Source organism: Canis lupus, chromosome 21 (genome assembly GCF_011100685.1).
Source record: "Canis lupus familiaris isolate Mischka breed German Shepherd chromosome 21, alternate assembly UU_Cfam_GSD_1.0, whole genome shotgun sequence".
NCBI lineage: Eukaryota > Metazoa > Chordata > Mammalia > Carnivora > Canidae > Canis > Canis lupus.
Window position 1 is genome coordinate 47,960,111 of NC_049242.1, and position 20,176 is coordinate 47,980,286.

Below are 20,176 nucleotides of genomic sequence, written 5' to 3' on the forward strand. Positions count from 1 at the left end.
TCTCCTGAGATCCATGCCATGCAAAGGAAGGTAGGCCACCCTGAGATGAAAATAGACTGGCCAAAAGACTTGAGCCTCCTGTAAATATGACTCTTTTTAAGACAAGATTTTAAGTGAGTAAAATCATAGAAATGGATAGTTCAACAAAATAGGTTGATTTATTTGTAACCCATTCTCTTCTCTTTGAGCAGAGAACAGAGGAGGAAATGGACACAGATAGGAAAGCATTAATAGTGAAAAGTAATAGGGATATGAGTGGGGACGGTATAGGACTGGAGGGCAGAGGGTCTTCAATAGTGAATCCTTGTTAATGAGGACAAGTCAGCATCTCTGCAAAGACGCTGTAAGATACCTTGACTACAAGAAGGAATAAGTAAGGGGTAGATGAATCTAAAGGCAGTTTCTATCCCTCCTCTAGATTGAGATTCTTTCGATTTACTGCTTCATTGGTTAGTTTAATTTTGAAATAAGATGATTCTTTAATGTCATTCTTATTAAAGATCTGTCTTTTCACAAGAATGTTCCTGGTTCTTCTCCAGAATTTCCATTTCCTGTTGTTGTCTTGTAGAGTTTTCTTTTAGGTGACTCATGGATAAGATCAGCCTGCGGTTAAATCTGAGGCCTGTCCTAAGGAGTCCTGCCCTGTGATCAGGGCTTTTGGTTTGGGTCAGGGCCCTTTGGAGAACGTGTTCCAGTCTGCTAAGACTGCTCAAGCTCTCCGAGAATCATACTTAAAAGAAGAAAATGCAGACAAGTCGCCAGTGACCCACTATCGCCTTGCATATTCATATTATTCCTTTGTTTTGATGGAGATTCAGTAGAATTCATAGTCTATGATTTCTGAGAAGGTAACTTGTCCAACTTTGTCTCTGACATACTGATCAATAGTAGTGAACCAACCATCTTCAATTAGTGGCATTATTGCTCAAAAACAGAAGAGTAATAAACTACACTTGTCAACACAAGGGTAAGAGAATGTTATGAATCAGAATTAAGCCTCTAGGGCTTCTTCTCATAACCCATATATCTTTTGAAACACAACTTGAATTCTATATGCCTCAATTCCCTCCTGAATAAAATGAGTATAATGAGCCCTGCCTCATAATCTTATTTTTAAACATGGATTAGGGTTATGAATGTAAGATACTGGACATAGTTCTTGCCAGATAGTAGTCAATACATGTTATGTATTATCATTATTATTATATAATTATAGCTTGTTCTGAGCCAGTTAAAGTATTATTCTGCATCTTCTAAGGTGCATGAATTCAGGCAACTTGTAAATCTTTGAGTTGATTTTTATTTAAGGCACCTGATACAGAAACGGGGCTATAGTGAAACATTTTATATGTATTTGTTCTTTTCCGTTTGAAGCTGGCTTTATCAAGTAAACCTGCTTTGAGGAAGGAACAACTCCCCCCCACCCCACCCTGCCCTTCTAATAAATGAGCCTCAATTTTTCTTCTAAGGAACCTTCCCTGTTTAAGTTCTGTAAGGTCTGGTTAGAGATGGTCATATTTAGCACAATAATTGTCACCTTGGTTTTGGTCAGTGGATGCAAGTATAACTTAATTTGAACCCGTAAGAGTCAAGTGTAGATGCCCCTCCAAAGAAGGGGGAAGAAGGAGGTGTAAGCTGAGGATATGCACTCCTGGAGCTGCCAGGGACCTACCTGCTCATTCTGTAGAGAGAGTTTGCCTGACAATGAAGCTGAGAAAGGGGAGGGCAGAGTGAAGAGGAGGAAAAGTGAACCAATAATATCATTGGAGGTCCTTGACCCGGGTGTTCTTGAAAAAAACTCTTAGCCCTTGGCTGCTTCTTTATAGGAGTCAATAATTTCCTGTCTTGCTTATGTCAGTTTCAATCTGGTTTCTGTCTTTGCAGCCAGAAATCCTTAACAATAAGAGTTTGTAGGAGAATTGCTCAGTGTTATAGTTCCCCTCAGAATGAATACCCATCTCCGATTTCAGGATATATTACGGCTATTATTCCAAGCCTTTTTTGTTCACATTCCTAAAATCTTACAGAGATTAAGTTAGTGCTGCATGTGGTTCCTATATTGTTTTTATTAAATACTTACCTATGTCACATATGCTGCTTTCTGTTTTTCACTCAGTTTGAATATCTGGGCCCAGACTGCCATTGGGAGATTGCTTTGAGGCAATAGTAGGCTCCAGATACACTGTCCTTGACATCATGGAAAAGATAGATTCTGAGATAAAACTAAATGTGTTATTTACAGAATTTTTAAAGCAGTTTAAACACAGAGCCAGAAGCACTGAAGCTAACATAGTGATCATGCATAGACTCTACCTACTTTATCAATGGCCAGCATGCCTCACAGGTGATTTACAGACATACGCACTCCCCGTAGCACATCCCTTCAGCTTCTCCTCTATGTCTTAGAAGGTATTTAAGAAAGTTACAGACACGGTTGTCCCTTTTCCTATATAAAAAAGTGAATATTTTATTCTTATGTATAACCATAGCACAATGATCAAAATCAGTAAGTTAGCATTGATACAATTCCTTTATTAAATGTGTGTATATGCATATGTGATATATATGATACACATATATGTATTCCATTTTTTGTCCACTACCAACACTTTTGTTGATTCTTTCTACTCATTTTCTTGTTTGTTTATAAATGTGAAGCATTACCATGGGTCTAAAGCCAGATATATAGGCAAAAGGATACTCAGGGGAATATCACTTTCCTCCATCTCTTTTACCCTTTTCACTCTGATTCCGTGCACCTCCTGAAGGTCGCCAATTTCAATATAATGGAATTTATCTTTCTGTGGGGTTTTTTTCGCACAATGAGCAAGTATGTATATATATTCTTATTTCCTCTTCCTTGTAAAATTCTATAGATTATCTTTCATATAAACAGAGTATTTGTAGAGCTCTCATTCTGTTTTTACAGCTACATACTATTCCACCTTGAAAATGCATCATAGTTTTTTAAATCATCTTTCTATATGTAATCATTCAGGCTGTTTTCAATATTTTACATTTATAAAAAATGATTCAGAGACACCTGTCTGGCTTAGTGGTTGAGCATCTGTCTTGGCTCATCCCGGGATCGAGTCCTGCATTCGGATCCTTGCATGGAGCCTGAGTTTCCCTCTGCCTGTATCTCTGCCTCTCTCTCTGAATCTCTCATGAATAAATAAATAAAATCTTTTAAAAAATGATTCAATAGGCAAACTTGTATATATATTTTTCATAGTGTTATAAATAAAATCCCCAGAGGTGAAATTGCTAGATCAAAATGCAAATACATGTGTAGTTTTGTTGATTTTTGCTAAATTCCCTTCAAAAGAGATTGTGCCAATTTGCATTCTCATCAACAATGCATTCTTCAAAAGTTTTTTCTTGTTGTTGTATTGTTTCAAAAAAGGTTGAAAGTTTTAAAAGGACAAACCTTTTATGAAAGAAATATGTGTGCATTCCTCAAATCTGTGAGATTTGATGGTGTGAAATACTAACTCAAATGTCTGGAAAGTATTCAATTACCAAGTACTAGATTCATTTACTCTAATTCTTATTGAGTCAGAAATAGGGCTACATGCGGTTTCAATTTCTTTTTAATTTAGGAAAAATATATACTTTTACCCAAACTCAGTTATTCATAATCTATAATTATCAAGTTATAATTATCAAATAATTATCAAATTAGTTATTCATTTATTATAGTTATAATTTCTTCTTATTATTCTGAGCCCTTCTCTATCATGATCCCATGCATTGAGTAATTAAGATTTTGAAGTATGACAAAACTGGGTGTGAATTCCGGAGTTTTCATTTATGTGATATTAACAGTTTGCTTATCATCTCTAAAATCTGGGTTTTTAATTCTATATAATTGATTCTAATTACATTTCCTACTAAGTACATTGTTAGGATTAAGTAGAATTACTATGGAATCTTTACATACAGCATCTGGAGGGGGTAAGCTTCAAATTATATTTTTCATTTCCCTGAAACATTTTGGGGAATAAAATAAAATTTTATTTTATTTTGATTTTTAAAAATTTTGTTTACTTTCTTTTTGTCAATGTTTCATACTTTATACTTATATATTTGTCAAAATATGTTTCTTATTGCAGAACATCTTAGATAATTTTATTTCGAGATTTTACAAATAAAACAAGGTAAATCTTAAGAAATTGTAATTTTTTTAAATGATTCTCAAATATATCTGAAGATATTTTTCTTTTTCTAAAAAGCACAAGTCATAGATGAAGAACAAACAAAACGGTGTCTGTTTCTGGTTTTATAATGAGGGTGAAGAGCTTTACTCTTTACATCTTTTAAGTGTAGGTAAAAGGTTCTATGACAGACATCCAGACATCTATTCTCTTAATAAAGTGAAAATAATTAGTAACAGAAAAGCTATATATGCCCAAATGCATGTACCAAAATTTAGATGCCAAGGTTTTTTTTATTCTAACCTTTATTCTGTAGTTTATAACTTAGCACATTGCATATCAGTCTTTAATCTTTACTTAAACATTTTACTGTGCTCAGATGAAAGTGTTTATGAATGTCATAAGTTAGTGGGAGATGTAAGAGTTGGACCGATTCTAAAATAAAAAAATCCTTCTCTTACATGAATATGGCAGACAAAAACTGGATTGTTTACAGGAACCATGAGATAGGTTGTGTAGCAATTTTTTAAACCAAAGTTTAGAAGTTCAAACAGTTTCGTGAATCTCTTTATGAAAATATCAATCTCCACCTCTACTACTATCTTTTGTGATAACATCGTGTGTGTGTGTGTGTGTGTGTGCGCGCGCTTGTGTTTAACACAGGACTGAACTTACAGGATGTGTAGCATATTAACCTAATTAGATTAGCTTGTCCATTTAGCTTGTGGAAATCGCAAAGAGGAAATTTGCTCATTTACTTTGTCAGTACAATTTCTATAGGAACAATTTCTATGGGAATCTCTCTTAAATTTAAAGCTAAAAACTGGTTAATTTGTATTTACTTAGTATGACATACTTTTTTTTCAGTACGTTCAAAATTAGGTTTTTAAATCAGTGCTCTTAATTTAGCATCGTACATTAAAACTGAAAAGACATAGGAAGTAATCTGACTTATTAATAGTCTCTAAAATTTGCATCCTCAAAACATTTTAAGTTATTTACTTATTGCCCATTTGTTAGGTACTTACTGAGTGCCAGGAAATGTTCTAGTCTTCATATAATTGAACAAAACTGTCAATGATTCTGCCCTGGTGTTGATCACATCCTAGAGTAGAAAATCCATGAAGTATATGAATATGAACGTTACATAGTATTTTAGAAGCTGATAGGTGTTGTGTGTAAAAAATAATGTAGAGCAGAGGAAGGAGGATTGAGGGGTCTTTATATTTTTACAGATCATTGCAAACATCACTTGTTGCCTAGAAATTCATTATGTCTGGATACTATTTAACTATTACTCTATTTTTGGACAGTTATTTCAAATATTATCCAAGATATGGAAAATCTGAATCCAAAGTTCTACTAAATATAGACAACTCCTCTAAGCATTTCATGGAATTTTCTTAATTTTTGTCTAGAATTTTTCGATATTTATATTAATTATAATTTGGATTAAAAGTCATTTATGGATTTGTATTCAGGTTTTTGAATCTGACATCTCTTATTTAATGAAAATCGTATTATATATTCACAAATGCATCAAGACATTATTAAATCATTTATATGATAATACATTGCTACTTTAAGCAGAAAAATAATACCCCAAGCACATTGTTATTCATGTGGGGACAAGTTGGTGACCTCCCATTTATGCTAAGTAGAGCTCTGTTTTATCGCAGCAAGAAGCAGGGCTAATTTGCATCTCCATTTACATCCAACCTTCTGAAAATGAGTCATGACTTGTGGCTGAGAGATTTCTATTGCTTGTTGCAAAGCGTAGCACTGTCTTGCCTTCACAGCTCTCTTCTGGCTGTCCTTTCTTCCTGGAACTCTTTTTCTGTAGATCAGCTTCTTGGGTGGCCCCTTCTCACAACCAAGGACTCAACTCAAATGTCACCCCATCAAAAAGACTTTCCTCCCATGTTATTGAAGCAGCCTTTCTCCTTGATTACATCCTCTGGGGTCCATTTCATTTTCCTCAGGACTGAAGTTGATTCATTCGTTTCCTTGGTGATTGTCATTATGTTGTCACCTTGTCCTTCTACTTTGGTCCCCTGAGTGCCCAGCACTTGTCCAACGTGGTCTCCACCATAACTTTGGGCTCAGCTAAGTGTCTGGCACATACTAAGTGCTCAAGAAATACTTGTTGAGTGAAGAATGAAAAATGATGAGCACCCTAAAGTTTGCATAGTTAAAATATTCCCGGAAGTTAGTCTCCTTAATTTAACATTTTCACTGTAGTTATTTCCATTGCTAGATTAAATGGGAAATCAAATTGATACTTCATGAAAAAAATGCATTTACAATAAAGTAGTATATTATAGGGTTGTATAGTATGGTATGTTTATGTTTAATACAACGGTTAAAATCATGGGCTGTGGAGCTAGATCACCAGGCTAATTCTGGCTTAGCTGCTTACTTGAACAAATTACTTCACTCCTTTTTGCCTTTTCATCTGAAAAATCAAAATAATTATAGTGCCTACATCATACAGTTATTGCAAAGATAACTAAATGAGTTTATTCCCCTGTAGTGTTTATGGTAATGCATAGTACATAGTAAACATTTGACAATATTAGCTATTATTGTTATCATGATTATTGTTCAGTGACCGTACTTCTCATTCTCATGGTGACCCTTGTGCATAAATAAAAAAGCACAAGTGTGATCCCCACATATCCAGTAAAATTGTCCATAAAAACTCAGTTTAAAAAAAAAACTCAGTTTTGAGCAATGTTCATATTTTTAATCATACCAATGCTTCCCTTGATAGTATAACTGTTTTTCAGAAACGCATTTTCAGTGCTATTATAGAAAAATAAAACACTGGGCTATTTCAAAGATGCTAAGTATATGAGTGCTGAAGACTACATGCCAGAAATTATATAAAGTGCAAACGTAGCACCTTGTCCCCAATTTCCTCTGCCTCTTGAGGATCGTTTTAATTGAAATTGGTCCCCAGAAATACAAAATATTGGAGCTAAACTTTGCTAAAATGTGTCCTTTAAATATGCTTTCTTTATTTCCAATGCTTGGGTAAATAGCATGTTACATTTCTTCTAAACTTAATAGATGACAGGAACTCAATAATTCCCCTGACCCAATCTAAAGCTCTTGCCCCACTGTGAAAAGAGACATCTTACTGCGCTTGAATATCCTGTTTGAGATTCCTCAGGCTTCAAACATGACCATTAAGTCATATGTTAAATGCAAAGAGCAGATTCAATGCTATAATGAGAACAGGAAGACCCAGAAAAAATACTGCAACACATTGGCATGTTCTCCCAGAACTGAGGTAACCTGAGGCTTCACATGGGCAACAATGACTTTGGCAAATAGCATTTCAATTTATTTTTATTTATTTTATTTTTGTTTTTTAATCATATAAGATGTTTTAATTTTATTATTTTTCCAAGTTTTTATTTAAATTCCAGTTAGCTAACACACAGTGCAATATTAGTTTCAGGTGTAGAATTGAGTGATTCAACACTTACACACAACGCCCAGTGCTCACCACAAGTGCCTTCCTTAAGACCCATCACCCATCTAACCCCTCCCCCGCCCACCCCTCTAACAACCCTCAGTTTGTTCTCTCCCATTAGGAGTCTGTTTTATGGTTTGCCTCTCTTTTTTTTTTTTTACCCCCTATGTTCATCTGTTATGTTTCTTAAATTCCACATATGAGTGAAATCATATGGCATTTGTCTTTCTCTGACTATTTCACTTAGCATAATCCCCTCTAGCTCCATCCAGGTTGTTGCGGTCCTAGAGGAGAACGCCGGCAGTAACCTCTTTGACATTAGCCACAGCAATGTTTTACTAGGTAGGTCTCTGGTGACAAAGAGAATGAAAGAAAAATAAGAATATTGGGACTTCACCAAGATACGCAACTTCTGCACAGCGAAGGTAGCCATCAACAAAACTAAAAGGCAAATGTTCAGAATGGGAGAAGATATTTGCAAATGACATATCTGATAAAGGATTAGTATCCAAAAACTATAAAGTATCATCAAACTCAACATGCAAAAAACTCAAATAATCTAGGTAAGAAATAGGCAGAAGACATGAATAGACATTTTTCCAAAGAAGATATTCCTATGGCTAATAGAAGACACATCAAATGATGCTCAACATCACTGATCACCAGGGAAATACAAAGCGAAATACAATGAGATATCATCACCTCGCACGTATCTGAATGGCTAAAATCAACATTAGAAACAACAGATGTTGGTGAGAATGTGGAGAAAAGGGAGACTCTTACACTGTTGGTGGGAAGGTACAGCCACCATGGAGAACAGTATGGGGGGTTCCCCAGAAAGTCAAGCTGTGTGTTTTTTTCACATATATGCTTGTGTGAGATAGTTTCTATTACAGTTTCTGCTTCATCCTAATAATGGGCATTTCTGAAATATGATTGGATTTAGATGAAAAAGTAATCCGAAGTGCCATGGCTCCTAAAAAAAAGCTCCATGCCTCAAAATATAGCCCCTGATTTAGTCTGTGGTCCTAAACTTCACCATAGGATTCTATACTCCTCACATATCTACCCAACAAACAAATACATATCATACTAACTCTGTGCACGTTAATAATAAACACTTAGGTGTTTTCCTTATTTATGCTTTCATATATTCCTGCCTTTAAAGAAATTACTCTTTAGTAAGAAACATGTAGACCAATATCTTTAGTTCAAATAATAAATGCCAACATAGTAGCAAGTAATAGCTAGTATTTGCAAAGCGTTTACTATGTTTACAGAAACTAATATACTATTCTGTATAGCTTACTTAATAATTCCTATAATCTCATCATGTAGTACTAATAATCTCAATTTTACAGATAAGAGAATTGAGGCAAAGGGGGTGTGAATCACTTAGGCTATTTAGAAAGCAAGTGGTAGAGCTGGGATTCTAATCCAGGTAAGATCTTCACTCCAGGGCCCACATTTTTAATTACTCTGCTACAATCAAAGTTTGAATATAATTTTACCAGGACAAGGATAAGTAAGATGCAATTAAGCTTTGAGGTGAGATGCAGAATAGGGAGTTTTCAAGGAAAATGAGCGGAGATATGACAATCTGAAATGAGATTTGACAGATGCCTAATTTTCCAAGCAGATGATCAAAGGATAAGTATTTCAGGCGAGAAACAAAAGCAGAGAAAGAGAGGGATTGATGATAATTGAAATTGTTGTAAACATTTCTTTGCCTCCTGAATCATGTTCAAATTAATTAAACTAACATTGAAGGGCCAATATGATCTTCCCTCAACCTAAATATCTAGTCCTTTTTTGTTTTTGTTTTTTTTTTTTACTATTGTCTTCTGCTCTTTACCTTACATATTGTAACATGTTGTTTCTTCTTCCATCTTCATGCTTTCCTACCTCTATTTCTCCATATATGTTATTCCATCCATATGAATCTGCTCTGTAGGTCTCTGCTGTTCATCTTTTACTTAATCTTCAAGGCCTCATACAGAAATGCCTCCCCCTTCATAAAACATTTCCCTCCATGGCCAATCTTGCATTTCTCTTCCTATTCTGCTCCATAGCACGCACTTCATACTTCTCCGTGTTGCCCATTACTTCCCACACACAGTTCACCTCTTCATGTATTTATGCATCATTCTGTTCATCCATTAATAACTATGGGGCTAGCCAGCTATCATCCGTCTGTACAAATCATCTACCAAAAAAGTTTTAATGCAAAGTTGTTTAACAGCAGGTAAAAATCTTGGGCTTTGTAATCTAACACAGCTGGCTGGGATTACTAGCCCTGAGTTTACAGACCATCTAGCAAGTGTGCTCCACAATCTGAAGTTATATTTCCTCATTCTAGAAGTGGACAGAAAATACATCCCTCAGAGCACTGTTGTGAAGATTAAATCTAATGGTAAATGCAAAGCACTTAGCTCAATATGAACATTAACGAAATGATAGCCATGATCATTACTATTGTTTAGAAAAGAGGAATATTCCAAGGAATATCCCAATATACCAATCAGACATTTAAGAATCATAGATGAATAATGCATCAGCGTTTCCCAATTTTTGGTGTTTATTCTAATTGTATATAATCATCACCCCAGGAGCTTGTTAAAATGCAGACTCCATGTGGCTTTACTTCCAGACACTCTGATGCTCTGTTTTGGTTTGGGGCAAGAATCTCCATTTTTAAGAAATAACCTGAGTGACTCTATTGCATATGATTTGGGGGCTGTATTTTGAAGACTCTGAAGAAATGCCAAAGCGAAGACATGGCCAGTGAAAATTCTCAGCTAGAAAAACAGTATGTTTATTAGCCAGACGTGCCAGCCTGGATGTAATCAATCTCTTATCAATCTCTTTCCCATTCTCCTCTCTCTTGTTGGAGAAGAGAGGGGGGAAAAAAAAAGCTTTTTTTCTTTATGCATGATCTACCCAGATTATATATTCTTTGCAAAAATACAGGCTTTGATGCTTATATGTAAGAATTCTCACATATCATATTTCTTTGATTTACAGAGAACAAAGGAAAGCTGAAATAAATCAAAAAAAGGAAGATTCCATATAATAGCAAAGATTTAAAGATAAAATCTATTGTTTATATAAAAGATTCATTTTTGTTTGATTAACTAAAGTTATCTTTTTTCCTGAAAAAGCAATTGAGAGTTCTCCATTGTGATTTTAACTATTCTCAGAAACAGAAAACTTCATCATGAATAGCCATCAGAATATTTCCTGGGCAAAGAACACCAGTGTCCTTCTATGAATCTGAAATCAAGTGAACCTCAAATCAAGATCTTATGGGAAACTGAATTTGTTTTGATTCTATCTGCTTCTTTGGGGTTTTTGTGATTTGAATACCTAATCTCATTCCAGAGATTCTGACTTAAAGGAAAAAAAATCTCAAATGAGGCCCAGATATAAGTACTTTTTAAAGTCTCCCAGTTAGGGACACCTGGGCGGCTCAGCAGCTGAGCTTCTGCCTTCGGCTCAAGTTGTGACCCCAGGGTCCTGGGATCGAGTCCTGCATCAGGCTCCCTGCATGGAGCCTGCTTCTCCCTCTGCCTGGGTCTCTGCCTCTCTCTCTGTGTCTCTGATGAATAAATAAATTTAAAAAATAAAATTAAAAACTAAATAAATAGAAAATAAAATCTCCCAGATGATTGTGGTCATCTAGGTTTGAGAACCACCAGCATCCCAAAATGTGACTGCTAGCTTCAATTCTACCAGAAGTGCTTGAATCAGTGCTTACAAACACAAATACCTGATTCCTATCCTGGCTATTGAATCAGAAATCTCTGAGGGTGGCTTCAGCATCTACAATGTTAACAAAAATTTCTGATGATTTTATGCACAGTAGCCAGTGAGAACCCCCACCAACTAAATGGTTTCCTCCTCCAGTACATGGAAAAGGAAAGGATACCAGGAACCCAGGAGCCAAGAGGCCTAGAACCATTCCAGAAGCCATTCTGTTATCTTTTTTATTTTACCTCGTTTTTAAAAACTTGTAGTCCTCAAAAAATGTTCAGTAAAAAGCACAATGAACACCTTTATTTTCACCAAGCTACATTGATATTTGACATTTTGCCATATTTTTATTCATTTTGCTGAAAAATGAAGTGCAAGTTTTATTAACCATGTCAATTCTAGATATTTCATCTCCTATTCCTTATAGAAAAAATCATTTTTCTATGTAACTTAAATAGAAATATTACACTTAAAAATTTTAACATTAATATTTCCCATTCATATCCCCTGGTTGTCCCAATAATATCTTATACAGCTTCTTCTTCTTTTTTTTTTCTTCTTCTTCTTCTTCTTCCTTCTTCTTTCTTCTTCTTCTTCTTCTTCTTCTTCTTCTTCTTCTTCTTCTTCTTCTTCTTCTTCTTCTTTTCATTTTCTTTTTTTTAAATCGTACACACCACCAAGATCATACATTGCACATAGTTCTAAGGTTTATTTACAAAGCCACCAAACGAAAGAAAAAATATTAAAGAAGAAATAAATGAAATAGAGAGGATCAATGAAACCAGGAGCTGGTCTCTGAAAAGATAAACAAAATTAATAAACCCTTAGTCAGACTCTTCAAGAACTCAAATTAAATCAGAAATGAAGGAGGAAAAGTAATAACCAACACCAGAGAAATTCAAAGGATTATAGCATAAAAATAACCTCATGAACATTTTAGCATATATATCTTTTATTTTGCATGTATACCTTTTGGTGAACTTATAAATGAATGTATTTTGTTGTTGTTCTTTTAAAATCCAATAGGATACAATCCTTTGCTGTCGTAATTTCATTTGACGTTGAAATTTGTCAAATTGCACCAGTCTCTTCAAGCAGGCATCTGGGTCCTTTAACAAGTCCCATTACTTTGCCTTTACTCTTTACCCTTTGACACATAACGTGGTCTCGGCCTGCTATAAATTTTCCCCCACATAGACGTAGAATCAACCATTTTTCCTGAAAGACCTGGTCTTCTCCATGAGTCATGCTATTTAGAAATAAAGATGTAAGCACTAGATGTGTTGCTTCTAGGAGTCGATGTTTTTAGGCCTTTTTAGTGCACAGTATTAGGAAAATATATTTTTATACATAAAGAAATTGCACTGATATTCACGATTTCAACCCAAAGCCACATTTTCCTCTATTTCTTCTCATCTGTGTGTCTCCTGTCTCTAAGGGAAATCTTTGGTTCACAAAACTACTTTTTGTACTTGCTCTGTACTATGTAGACCACTAAAAACTACTTTAAGAACTGCTATACTAACAACAAACCAACCATTAATATTCAAGATTTCTTCACTTTTTTGTTGTCATTTTTTCTTGTATTCCACTAGCAGTGTATAGTTCAGGTATTTGGGTCAATTATTTTCTTTTTTCTCCCCTCCTCCAACTACACTATGCTTATTTTATCAATTTGATATGCATTTTATATTAATCATATGTGCTTATATTCAATTTTATGATTTAATGTCCATTTTATGATTTTTCTTTATCCTTGTTGATCAAATCTTCTACTTTGTATATAGAAAATATCAACAGGATTAAAAATTCAAAAATGTATTTAGCAAAGTCACATTCCCTTTGCTATTCTTTCTTCCCTGTTCCTACCCTGTAGACACCCACTTTGATTAATTCTGGATTATTGTTACTGTGTTTTTTAGTTTTGAAAAAATAAGATTATATATATATATATATTTTTTTTACTTCTCAATTATTTTAAAAAATCAGAGTAGCATACAATATATGCTCTTGGGCATATTGCTTTTTTGAAGTAATAATATACCCTGGAAATCACTCCGTATCACTTCATGAAGACTCTTCTCTTTTTATAGCTGTGTAGTAACAGTACTTCACTGTGGGAATGCATCATAATTTATCAAGTGATTTCTTTACATATGAGCAAAAGGCAAAGGATGTTCCCAATGTTTTGTTTTTATAACTAATGTCAAATGAATAATTGTATGTGTTTGGTTGTATATATGCTATTTTGGAAGATGACTTGTCATGTTGATTCCTAGAAGGAGTATGTTAGGTCAACCAATATGGAGAGTTTAGTTTGCTTTTGTTGTTGTTTTATTCAGGTTTGGGTTTTTTTTGTTTTTGATTTTGTTTTGTTTTTTTTTGTTTTGTTTTTAGATTGGGAGAGAGGGGAGGAGGGGCAGAGAGAAGGAGGGAGAGACTCTCAAGCAGGCTCCATGCCCAGTGTGGAACCCAAGGCAGGGCTTGATCTCACAACCCTGAGATGATGACCTGAGCCAAAATCAAGAGTCTGACACTTAACCAACTGAGCCACACAAGTGACCTGTTGCTTTATTCTTATCAGTTTCTACTCCAGTGGGTGGTAAGATGTTATATCTCTATCAGCAATATAGAGAGAGCCTGTTAAATCACAGACTTGTAAACAGAATGCGTCAAATTTCTCAAAACTTCATCAATCTGATAAATGAAAAATGGTATCTGAAGTGTAGTTTTAGTATTAATGAACGGAAACTATAATGTTTTGTCATGTTTTAGGGCTAGCTTGTATTTCTTAAACTGCTCATGTCAGTTGCCTGTTTTTCTCTTGAATTTTTTATATTTATTTCCCTGATTTTTAAGAGTCCTTTGCATAGTAGAGATTCCGTCCATTTTCTATGACATATATTGAAAACATTTTCTCTGGATTTTTTTACATTGTTTTGATTTTACTTGTAATGTTATTTTCCTCATGTAATCAAATTTATTAATAATTTCTTCAAATATATCAGAATTTTTGACTCCACTGAAAAGGCCTTTCCTCACACTGAGGTAGAAAGGTCAGATATACTGACATCTAGTGTTGTTTTCTTACTTTTAAATCTTTGATTTATTTGAAGTTTATTTTTATGTATAGTACGAGGTAGAGATATAGTACTGTCTCCCCCCACCCCCAATGGTGAACCAGTCGTCCACCTATGTGTTTTAATATTTCATTTTTCCCAGCGATTTGAATGCCACTTTTTACCAGATACTAAATTTTTATGTGTATATTGTCTGTTTATAAACTTCCTTTAATTTTGCTGAGCTGTGTATTCACGTACCAGTGCCCAAAGGGGAATACACTTGTCAAGTACTCAGTGACTAAGAATCGTAAACACTGTGGCTTTGTTAGTCATTGAAACCAAGAGACAGACCTTTGGGAGTTGAAGGGAATGCCATTTGCAGAAACTGCTGTTTCAACTCAATTAATGGTGGAGCCTTATTCAATTACCATCTTGGTGTTCTCTATTTGCTTTGAGGAGATGAGAGTCTTATTGAAAATCTAGATGTTTTATTTAGTTTAGAACTCCAGTCACTTTGAAGAAGAAGGATTTAAACTTTACATCTTACAAACTCCTCTCTTTCAAGTTAGCTTTCTTTTTAAAATGAAGCTATTACCTATGACTTTGATATTGGCTTTGATTTTTATTTACTTACATGAATGACAGCAAAGTATAGAAACTGAATGAAAACTGTAAATGTAAATGATATTTATTATAGCAGAAGAAAAAGATTTTCAAGAAGTCTTTCTTTTCAGTTACATCTCCTTGAAATCAATGAGTAGAGCTAAACAGGATTATGTATCCACATATTATTCACTTAGACATCATCGGTTGAAGTGACTTTTTTGAAGCTCTGAAGTTTTTATTTCTTTGTGACGTTCTTTATTCTGTGGAAGTACCATTTTTTTATATTGCCTTCAGATTTCTGCATTCCTTCTATTTTAGTACTATGGCTTAAGCAAAAATATAACAACTTATATTTGCCTACCTGTTCAAAATATTCTCTGATGGAGGCCAATTTACCTAGTTTTGTCAGTGGGGTATGTGGATACTGACTGCCATAGTTGAGCAGGATCCACTTAATCCAGACATCATTCCATAACACTGTATACCTGCAGGGTTTTGTTTACATAGGACTTTGTCAAGACAACAGAGTTACTTATAAAAAATTGAATTTATTCATGGAATGACAATTGAACACATTTTACTATGTAATTAATATAGGAGATAATATATACATATATATGGTATTGACCAGGATATAGTGATACTCTGATATTCTTTAATTTTTAAAATGTTTAAAATGTTTAAATATTTTATTTATCTGCGCACATGAGAGAGTGCACATGCAGGGGCAAGGGCCAAAAGGAGGGGGAAAAGCGGACTCCGTGCTGAGCAGAGAGCCAGGTGCAGGGCTCTACCCAACCCCCACCCGCCACCCGAGATCACCACCTGAGCCAAAGGCAGATGCTTAACCTACTGACCATCCAGGTGCCCCCTGATATTAATTCTTAATTGCTGTGTTGATTGTGCTAAACTAAGTCATGCCTTGTTTTTATTTTTTATTTATTTTTTTCATGCCTTGTTTTTAAAAGGACTAATTAAAAAGGAAATATAAATATTTTAAGCATAGTCTTTATTTTTTAAGCATTGTCTTTAAACATATATCTTACACTACACTTAATATGCTGAATATAAGCTGTTTTGTTTATGAAATTTGTACAAATTTATATTAAACAATCTTAACTAAATCCTAAAAATAATTTCCCTCTAATACAGACTAAACTCTGCTGCAAGACAAGTGCCCAAATCTTAGTTGCTTAACACGAATGATGTGCCTTTTCTCCCCCATGCAAAGTCCTCTGTACTTTTCTTCCTTGCAGTGTCTCAGAGACCTCGATTTACCCACTGAGGACTTTGTTCCCTCATCATGTGACCTCCACTCTCACAGCAAGAGAAGGAAGAAGGAACATGAAGGACACACATTTGTTGCTTCCACTGAGGCAATGGCCCATATCACTGTCACTTGTACTTTCAGCCCACTGGTCGGAACTATCCACTTGGCCCCACCGAACTACCATCTACCTATGGGAGAAATGTTGGGAAGTGGAGGCTGGCACATAGAGTATTGGCTGAGGAGTCTCTCTGTCACTTGCTTTGGGAAAAACCTTGCTCATAACCTAGAGAAAGCTTCCTTTTCTCTTTGCATGTGTTTGAAGTTTTCTTTTTCTTCCAGTTCTGAGCACTCCATGTTTTCCACCTGGCCTCCTCCTATGTGCCTCCTCTGTTCCACCCATTTGTGTTGGTGAATATATAGAGAAATAGAGAAAGAGTAGAATCTTCTCTCTCTGGAGGACAAATGGTTTGACTGTATTCTGAGCTACGAGGCCCATGATGGGAATAGGTCTTAATCGCACAACACTCTCTGGGTGACATGTTTTGACCCCAGGTCAAAATACTTCATGATTCCTGTTTAATCTTTTCATTTCCAGTATACAGACTGTAGTTAAGTGGTTAAACTTTCAAGGAATATTTTTTTCCAGTTTGTGTACTGCCTCAGGCTTACAAAGGCTGTCAGCAAGCTGACTTCATGCAAAAATTTCTGCTGGGAAAAAAAAAAAATTCTGCTGGATTTATCCCTGCCGTCCTTCATTACTGAAGCAGTTTGCCACCTGAAAGATAGGGTTGAGGTACAGAATTGATAATCAGGAGAACTAAATTATCTTTTTAGTTCTGTCACTAGCTAGTTATTTTCCTCCCTGGGCATTTCACTTAACTTCTCCATGCATTAGTTTCTTAATCTGTGAAATGAGGGTGGCTTTATATGAGTTCCTTTCCAAATCTTAAACACACACGTTCGCACACAGACACACCTTCTGTTTTGTTTTGATTTTTTTAAAAATAAGATATATCTTAATAAACAAAAAATGAAAATTTTCTAATTGAAAAGGAGGTACAGAATGGAAATAGATCTGTTCGTGTGCTCTGGGTCAATCTGAGGCACAACTATCTAATGCTAGATTTTCAATTTAGATCTTCTAGATCTTTCCAATTCTAGAAAGGTCTTTGAAATCTACTAAATCATATGTTTTCAGGAATTTCCCAGCTCCCAATATCTATGAATTTATAATTCAAAAGGAAGAATGAGGTTGGTTCTGTTTCTTTCTCTATAGATCGAAGTTAATAATTCATTGCAAACACTAAACAAACGTTTGAACTGAGTTTCCCATCAATGAGGCAGTGTTTCCCTGCATTGAATATTTAAAATAAAAGGCAGCAAGGAATCATATTTTAAGTCAGTGAGGTACCGCCATGTATATTCAATGCATAAAATGTTTAAAGTGTTATTCGCTTTATGTTTGTTTGTTTCTAGAGAAAAGGATGTATCCTAAACTTCTATATCAAAGATTTAAATACACAGTTAGAAGAAGTATTCTCTTATGCAAACTACAAGGTATTTTGCTTTTATAAAATTAAATTCAACTTTAGCTTGACTCAAAAAGAAACTCAAAAAATCATATTATTTAATACTAATTTTAAAATTATATTTTTAGTGACCAATTCAGTCTGATTCTGGGGTATAAAATACACAAAAAACATCCTGAGAAGTTATTCTGGAAATACTGACATCCTAGAAAAGCCATAGATTACTAGAATCCTTATAGGAAGTCTCTTTTACTCTCTAGATAGTTTTCTCTCTAGTTTCTTAAGTAAAAGTTCAAAGTCTCTTGTTCAATAAGGCCAATAAGGAACTTGAGGACAAACATGGAATTGCATTTTTTTGTTTTCTTTCTTTTTTTTTAAGATTTTATGTATTCATGAGAGGCGGAGAGAGAGAGAGAGAGAGAGAGGCAAAGACATAGGCAGAGAGAGAGAAGCGGGCTCCATGCAGGGAGCCCAGTGCAGGACTCCATCCCAGGACTCCAGGATCATGCCCTGGGCGGAAGGCAGAGGGTCAACCACTGAGCTACCTGGTGTCCCAATATATTTTGGTTTTCTAATATTTTAATTACTTAAGCAGTTCTTAGACTCTTCCGTGGAATACTACTACTTCCATCACCTCCTTTAGAAAAGTGAGTCACTAGAGTGAATGCCATGACCTGCTTGGTGTGTTACTCACATAGACATTTGAACATTTCTCACACATAAACCCCTCCTTATATGTATCAGACAGATATGCATATGTATTTATACACATTCCATGCCTATTTTTCTCCTTCAACCAGTGAACCACGTCTCATTAAAAATAAAACTTTTGATTGTTTTATGCTATTTCCGCAGTCTGAACAGAATTCAAATCTAACATGGAATGCTAGGATGCTGGTGGCCTGGTAAATGATTTAAATATCCCACCTAGAAGACTCTCATATGTCACTGATCCTAAAAGAAACACTTGGACAATGTGCAAATGAGAGCATCCCTGGTTAAATTTTAGTTAATTGAAAGCCAGATTCCACACAGGCCAACGAGACTTGGGTGGCAGCCATCCTGTCTGGCATGAAAGCGCAGAAGCAAAAGCCTTCTTTAATACTTCACATTTACGATGACTATGTCCATAAAAGGCAAACCATTTTCCACTGCAGTGTCTTTGATGGAAGCCAGTGCTGTGGCCCATAACACTCTCTGTGCATACACACAACAGAGTAGTCAGACTGTCATGCCAATGCACTAGCTTGGCCAAAGTGTACCTGTGTGTGTGTGTGTGTGTGTGTGTGTGTGCATATTGGTTTACTTCTGTGTATATATACATATACATATATGCACAGAAGTAAACCAAATTTTATACATAATATATATATATATATATATATAAAATTAAAAAGACAAGAGAAAACAGAGGAAATTTATTGGACGCATTTTAACAATTTGCAATGATTGAATACTTTACTTTGAAATAACCTTAAAAAATCAATTAGTCAAGTATTTTGGGGTTTTTGTTTGTTTTTGCAGATGAGGAAATTGAAATTAAGAGTTAATGACAGTTTTATCCAAGACCCCATAGCCAATCAATGGTAAAGATGGGATATAAGGCCAGATAATCCACTTGCTAATCCACTATGCCATCCCCACTTGGTGTTTGCCAACTTTAGGCAAATCTTGTGGTTATATATGAGCCTGTGCCTCTCCCTGACTTACCTGGGTTTCATAGACGAGGCTCTGACACAAATCACCCATTTGTTTGTTCCATCTGTTCTACTGGTTATTAAGTAGATCACATAGGGACCATGATGGTAGTTTGTGAAAATACAAGAAAGTTTGTTCAACATTAACGTGAAATGCTAACCAAGACATCTGTATGCTACAAGTTCATTCTAGAACGAATTACAACACCAGATTGTGCTTCATATTGTAAATTCAGCCATTTGGAAATAAATTTAGCATACTAGGCTTTCAACCTTCACAAGGCTGGAGTGTTTCTTTCAAGGCTGTTGACTTACGAACCCTTGTGGGATTTCCTGGAAAGGTATTATCGAGTTTTATCTTGCACCAAAAGTAAAGGTTGTAGCTGCCCAATTCAGTCTATTTCTTGGGATCAGAGAACCTAAATATTTTAAGATCTATTATATGCTGCACTTCTGAACATTTATTTCTGAGGCTTGGGATTGGTTTTATTGGTGGCTGACAATACTCAAAATTCTGTTTATTATTCATTATGTTATGCTATTTTGAATATGTCTTTAACCGTTAAATAACAACTTGCGACTAGATTTGTTTTTTGAATGACTTGTTATAAGAAACACATA

General features: G+C 35.0%; 1 protein-coding gene and 1 long non-coding RNA gene across 5 annotated transcripts in view; one reads left to right on the forward strand and one right to left on the reverse strand.

The window, feature by feature from the left end:
* The window catches only part of ANO3 (anoctamin 3), a 372,891-nt gene that overhangs the window by 39,833 nt on the left and 312,882 nt on the right, over window positions 1-20,176 (forward strand). The gene's annotated exons all lie outside the window — the stretch shown is intronic.
* Window positions 2,168-6,126, reverse strand: LOC119865035. Its single transcript, XR_005375861.1, has 3 exons — window positions 5,877-6,126; window positions 5,186-5,262; window positions 2,168-2,446 (listed from the first exon to the last, which is right to left on the reverse strand). It is a non-coding gene; the product is annotated as an uncharacterized LOC119865035 (long non-coding RNA).